Genomic DNA, 7,461 nt, shown 5'->3' with positions numbered 1-7,461 from the left:
ATTAGGTCTTCATGGGATAAAATGTGCCTTTATAGGTTATGCACCAAATAGTAAAGTATATAGACTTTTAAACTTAGAGTCTAATGTAATCATTGAATTCCAGAATGCAGAACTCTTTGAAAACCTTATTATTAAGAGTAAAGAATATGAGTCTCCCACAAACAAAGAATTTTGTGAGGAATATTCTTCTCGGAGTATCGAGATACAATCCGAAAGTACCTCTCGGATCATTGAATAACAACTCGGGCCTAGGATAAGCAAAAGAATCCAGAAAACAAAGGATCTAGGACCAAACGAAATCAATTCTCAACTTATTTATTTTTATCTAGTTAAAGGAAACTGTGAGAATTATGTACTAAATATTCCTATTATTCTTCAAGTAGAAGATGATACTAAAACTTACAAGGCAGCAGTGGCTTCGAGAGACTCTTCCTTTTGGAAGGATGATATCCAAGATGAAATGGATTCAATCACGTCAAATCACACTTGGGGACCTGTTGACTTACCAAAGGGATCAAGGTCCATTGGATGCAAATGGGTGTTTAAAAAGAAGTATCATAGTGATGGTACATTAAACACATATAAGGCAAGATTAGTAGCAAAGGGATTTAGACAAAAAGAGAGTGTTGATTACTTTGACACATATGCAGCGGTAGCAAGAGCAACAACAATTAGAATAGTTTTTGCCTTAGCCTCTTTGAATGGACTTATAGTTCATCAAATGGATGTTAAAACATTATTCTTAAATGGAGATCTCGATGATGAAATCTACATGGAACAACCAGAAGTCTACGTGCTTCCTGGAAATGAACAAAGGGTGTGTAAACTTATCAAATCCTATATGGACCAAAACAAACACCAAAACAATGGCATCAAAAATTTGATTTTTTCGTACTTTCAAAGGGATTACTCTCAACTCGTGTGACAAATGTTTATACACAAAGGATCAAAAAATATTGTAATATTCCTTTTTCTATACGTTGATGACATGTTGATAATTAGCAACAACATGGATGGAATTTTAGAGACAAAAAAGTTTCTAACCTCCATATTTAAGATGAAAGATCTTGGATTAGTTGACATAATTTTAGGGATCAAAGTAAGGAGAAATAGTGGGGGTTACGAACCTAGTCAAACACATTATATTGAAAAAGTGCTTGATAAGTTCAAACACCTAAATTTTAAGGAAGTAACCACTCCTTTTGATCATGTTGTCAAACTTCAAAAGAACAATAGAAGAGCAGTGACTCAATTGGAGTATGCAAGTGCAATAGGGTGTCTTATGTACTTAATGCAATGTACCAGACCAGACATATCATTTGCAGTTAATAAAATGAGTAGATTTACTAGTAATCCAAATAAAGAACATTGGAAGGAGATCACAAGGATTTTTTGCTATCTATAAAAGACCAAAAATATTGGCCTTCACTATGGCAGGTTCCCCGCCATACTAGAAGGATATATCGATGCAAGTTGGATATCTAATATTGGAGATTGTAAATCAACAATTGGGTGGATATTTACACTAGCTGGAGGAGCAATTTCTTGGAAAAGCAAGAAACAAACATACATTACTCTTTCAACCATGGAATCAGAATTCGTAGCTCTTGCTTGCGTCGGTCAAGAAATGGAATGGTTAAGGGACCTTCAGTTAGAAGTTCCATTGGTAAAAGACAATGTTTCAAAGGTGTTGATACACTGCAATAGCCAAGCCACTTTAGCTAGAGCATTCAACGAAGTGTATAATGGAAAGTCTAGACACATAAGACTTAGACATTCCTTTGTGAGAGAATTGATTAAAGATGGAATCATTTCACTCACCTATATACGAACGAGCTATAATTTGGCTGATCCATTTACTATGCCACTGGCCAAAGACTTAGTAAAAACAACCTCGAGAGGTATGGGGTTGAAACTCCTTGAGTAAGAGTTCCGATAGCGGGGGTAGGTCAATCTTATGTTAACAGAATATTAACCTCAAGATACAATGGGTAACAACAAGTCGTTGATTTGCATATTTGTCGAACATTTCGTTATAATGTTGACTTTTAAAATGAGGGTTGAGTTCTTATTTAAACTCCTAATGAAGTTCAATACCAATGGTATGTGTCTCATGGAAAAGGATACAATATGAACTTCATTTATGTGAATTTCGAGATGGTGTCGTCTCAAAATGAGAGTTGGAGTTTCTCTCACGAAAATTCATGAAACAGGAAAGTATATGGCCATAAATAAGTGCTAGGCGAGAAATGTAGGTGAAGAACCCTTAAAGAATGTGTGTAAGGTAACGCCGATCTATTCATATGGATTAATGGTTTAAAAGCATTGCTACCTAACATTCCGAGTAGACTTTGCAATGTCTTTACTAAGGATAAGTTTTAAATCGAAAGATACATAATTGTACTAATATTCTTTGTTTCCTTTTCTGGAATTAGTCTTGTCATTATTGGAACAAGTGAGGAATTGTTATAAATTCAAGAACATTAAATGTTCATGTGTGTATGTTCCAAAATGATAAGAAAAACGGAATGGGGTAAATGCTAATAAATGCAAGGGAAATAGTCTCACATTGGATGCTTTACTCATATTTAAAGCCTTTATAAAGAGTTAAGAACATTAACTCAACAAAAGGACAAAAGAGGATAAAGTGTCACATAGACAAATATGGCGGTCCCAAGTATTATGTAACTTATTTCCTCCATACACCTCTCGTCGATGTCATCGCCAACTCCAGGATCGGATCCGAGGGCGTGAGAGTAGATGCGTTAGTGGCGGCTTGTAGGCGGCACTTGAGCACTTAGGCGCCCTCACTATTGCTCTCGTTTTGGTCGATGCATGCGTTTGAATTTTTGAATTTGAAGAGAAGCAACACTTCGTGAAATGTTGTTGCATAATGAATGCTTGGAAACAATGCAACTTTCAGTTAAAAGATGTTGTTACATCAAGGGTCGCAATCTTGTGAAATAACACATGCATGGCCTATAATACATCACTCTGAATTCAAAAAAACATCACAGCAAAACTGAATATCCTCTTGCACAAATTTCAAACACTCTTCGCTACAAATCGAGTTTTCGTTGGTCTTGTGCAAATTCGATATAAGGTTGAATTATCTTGGGTATTCCTGCTTCCAACTCTAAGACATAAAGAGAGTGCTTGAAATACTTTTAAGTAAAATGACTTCATTCACGATTCAATCCTGGATCTGTTCAACTTTACCGATATTTCTGATAGGTATGCCTACCACTGGTGGAATTGTTTGGTGTAACATCGACGAAGTTGACATTTTTGTAGGTTTTGTCTATTTAGAATATGAACAAAAATCCAATTTTATCTATGCATTTGACAAGGTTAGACCGTTGTTCATGACACATTGACTTTTAAAGTCATTGTGAGTGATAGAGACCTTGCCTTAACTTGTTATGTTGCTTTAATATTGATACAAATGTGAGACAAAAATGCAAACCATATGTATCGATGGATATGCCAGAATTAATGATGGATTTATGAAAGAAAGTTTTGTTTTTTATCTATGTGGATGGGTATGAGAAAAACTTGCAACATTTCGAGTTAGTTTGTAATGACATCATACCTTTTATTGGCTATGTGAAAGAAACATGATTTTCTCCCCCATAAAGAAATATTGTTGCTTTGTACAGATCTACCGAGTCATTGCTTTTAGGAAATACAACAACAAATAAATAAATATTTGAACTTGTATAAATTTATTATGAAATTAAAATCTTATTATTAGTTTATGTTCATACCATTTGTTTTAAGGGTGAGTCAACTCATTGGAGGCTAAAAAATATATTACATGAGATTATAGGATTAATAACGTGAGTTTGTGTTTTAGAGTGAGAAACCTTGTAGATGCATGAGGTTTAGTAACATCTCATTTTCTTATAATTATATTTATATTGCATTATATTTTATCCTATTTAATATTGATATACCTTTTTTATTTTTTTGAAATTATATATTTTTTTAATTACCCATTATATTCAATTTTTATTCATCTCCCATTCTCACATTTAAAATTACTTGCAACCACGTCATATTTTGGTTATCATTTAACCCAAGTAAAATTCTTGAAGGATAATGATCAAACTGCACAAACCAACAACTATTCTAAATGTTGCTTAAGTGTTGTATAGGTTACGTATTATAAATAATACATATATGTTACATATTATAACATACATAGTATATTACATACCAAATATTTTTCTTCTAAATTTATTGATTTCTAACTTCTATAAATAGTACATACTTATTTATTTGCAATTATGATTCTTCAAATATTCTTCTTAATTTTTGTCTTTTTTTTCGAAGTTATACTTATTACAATTTGAATATAAAAAAATTGCGTCTAAATCCATATCCCGCCCAAAAACATCTCTTATGCGTATGCACGGATTTGTTACTAGTTTAATACAAAAAAGTATGTCATGTTATGTAACTTTTTAGATTTAATATTCTTTTTGGTCTCATATCTTAATCTCGAGGTTTATTTTGGTCCATTAACTTAAAAAATGCTCATATCGGTCCATTAACTCTTCAAAATGTTCCTGTTGTGATATAACCCAAGTTGTAGCACAAATCCAAATTAGTTCCGATTAGAGCTTGTTACTTAGTATACGAGTTAGTTGTATATGAATAGACATATTTTGTAATTCAATTGATACAATAACATTCAATAATAAAACCTTATTCTTCATTCTCCCTTTCTTTTCTCTCCTCACTAAAAATGCCTCATGCACTAACAAATTGGTATCTAGAGTTCTGGTTAGTTTCTTGATCGTGTTTTCAAAAATCACACGTCAGTGATCGTGTTTCCGGGATCGTGGGTTGTTAATCGTGTTTGCTGCAAAGATGAATGGTAACAATGGCATTTTGAATTCTCTTCCAACTCTTGGCGACAAGAATTGGATCCGATGGAGAAAACAGATGTAATCTCTGTTTGACTTTCATGAAACTCTAGAAGTGGTTACTAATGGCATCCCTGAGCTTGCTGCGAATGCAACTGATGCTCAGAGAGTTCCGAACAAGTAGGCCAAGAAGAAAGACTGCAAGGCTACGTTTTATATTCAATCAGCAGTAGACACAGCGAAATTTGATTGTATTTCTCATGTTGAATCAGCGAAGGAGGCATGAGATATTCTTGTCAGTTATTATGAAAGAGGCGAGAAGGTTAAACTTGTCAAATTGTATATATTGCAAATACAATATGAATTACTACATATGGAAGAAGAAGAAAAGATTGTAGGATATGTCTCGAAGGTGCAGAAGCTTGTTCATCTCATGAAAGGTTGTGGTGAAACCCTAACTGATAAGATGATAATTGAGAAGGTAATGCATACACTGACCTCTCATGTTGATCATGTTATCATAGCCATTCAAGAATCCTTCAATCTTGAAACCATGAAACTAGAATATTTGGTTGGTTCTTTGGAGGCACATAATATAAGGATTGTCGAAAGAAAATGCGTTCAAGATTTGATACAAGCACTACAAGCTCGGACATGGAAGAAACATGGTGGTTCCAACAAGTTCAATGGCAAAGGAGACAAGACTCAAAGTAAGAAGTCTTGGTCGAACCCTCAAAAGCATATGATCGATAATAGGGCTTCTGAATCCTCCAAATAGGAGAAGGAAACTCCTATAAGAAAGACAAAAAAGAGAAAGGAAAAAAGGTGTGCAGTGTTATAGCTGTGAAAAATGGGGTCACTTGGCCAAGAATTGTTGGTACAAGAAAGGCAAGAATGAAGGGCAAACTTTGTAGGCGAAGATTCGGATGATTCTGAAGACACGGTGGTTATGGTTGTAGTTACAGATGAGCATGTCGACACCAAAATCTAGTTCCTCGACACAGGCTGCTCGAATCACATGACTGGCAGAAAAGTATGGTTAGCAGATTTCGACGAGTCAAAGAAGTTAAAGGTTAAACTTATTGATAATAGCTCATTTCAAGAAGAATGTATTGGCGACATAGTTATTGAAAGAAGCAATGGAGCAAAAGTTATTACCAAAGATGTACTCTATGTACCTGGAATGAAGTGAAATCTGTTAAGTGTTGGACAACTGGTCGAAAAAGGTTTCTCAGTGGTTATGAAAGATAGAGCCTTGGAACTATTTGACACTCAGAATAATTTGGTCTTAAAATCTCCTTTGTCGAAGAATTGAACATTTAAGACCATGATCAATTCGACTAAGGTACAATGCCTAAGATCAGTTGTCGACCACAAGAACAGTTGGTTGTGGCATTTAAGATTTAGCCATCTGAATTTTAGGTCACTCAATCAAATGATTACTCAAGATATGGTAACTGGTATACCAAGTATTGAGATGCCCGATAAAATTCTGTGAAGGCTGCTTAGTAGGGAAGCAATCCAGAAAGTCTTTGGTTTCGACTATGCCAATGAGGTCCTTTTGCATACTAGAAGTAGTACATTCAGATGTATGTGACTCGTGTGAAGATCATACCATTTATGGAACTAGGTTTTTGTATCATTTGTCAATGAGTACAGTCAAAAGCTTTGGATTTATGTGATCAGACATAAAGACAAAGTATTTTCAATCTTTAAGAGGTTCAAAATGCTTGTCGAAAACCAAAGTGAAAAGAAGATCAAGGTTCTGCGAACAGATGAAGGTGGAGAATACATGTCCAAGATGTATGAAGATTTCTGTGTAGAACATGGTATTGATTATGAGGTAATTGCTCATTACACACCTCAACAAAATGGAATAACATAAAGAAGAAACACAACCATATTTGATATGGCAAGATGCACGCTAAAGAAGAAGAATTTTCCAAAATCCTTATGGGGTGAGCTGTCACCACTGTTGTTTATATTCTGAATAGTTGCCCTACCAAGAAACTGAAAAACAAGGTTCCGTAAGAGTTTGGAGCGGCAAACGACCATCAGTGAGTCATTTGAAGATGTTTGGCTCTATTTGCTACAAGAATGATCCTGATGGAAGAAGAAGGAAGCTTGATGATAAAAGTTAACATATGATTATGGTAGGATATCACAAAACTAGATCATACATGCTATTCAATCCAATCAATGAGAAGATCGTAATGAGTCGAGACATCGTGATTGATGAGAACTCTGTCTGGGATTGGAATTCAGGTCATATGACTAACAAGCCATTGTTAGGCTATGAAGTTAATGAAGAAAGTAGTGAGAACAAATAAATTCCAATTGATAATGTTCCAGTCACTATCAAAGTCGAAGCAGACAATCGAGAGGATGTGGCTAGCATAAGACCTCAAAGAACCAGAATTTTTCCATCAAGGCTTTAAGACTAAGAATTAGTTAGTGATGATAAAGTCACAACATATGAAGAGTTAGTTCATTTTTCTTTACTTACAGGTGATGAACCAATAAACTGTAGCGAGAGTTTAAAGAATAAATAATAGAAGTCATATATGGTCGAAGAGTTACAAGCGATTGA

Source organism: Lathyrus oleraceus, chromosome 6 (genome assembly GCF_024323335.1).
Source record: "Lathyrus oleraceus cultivar Zhongwan6 chromosome 6, CAAS_Psat_ZW6_1.0, whole genome shotgun sequence".
NCBI classification, from domain to species: domain Eukaryota; kingdom Viridiplantae; phylum Streptophyta; class Magnoliopsida; order Fabales; family Fabaceae; genus Lathyrus; species Lathyrus oleraceus.
The sequence above is the reverse complement of the archived record's forward strand: the minus strand, read 5'-3'. Positions refer to the sequence as shown.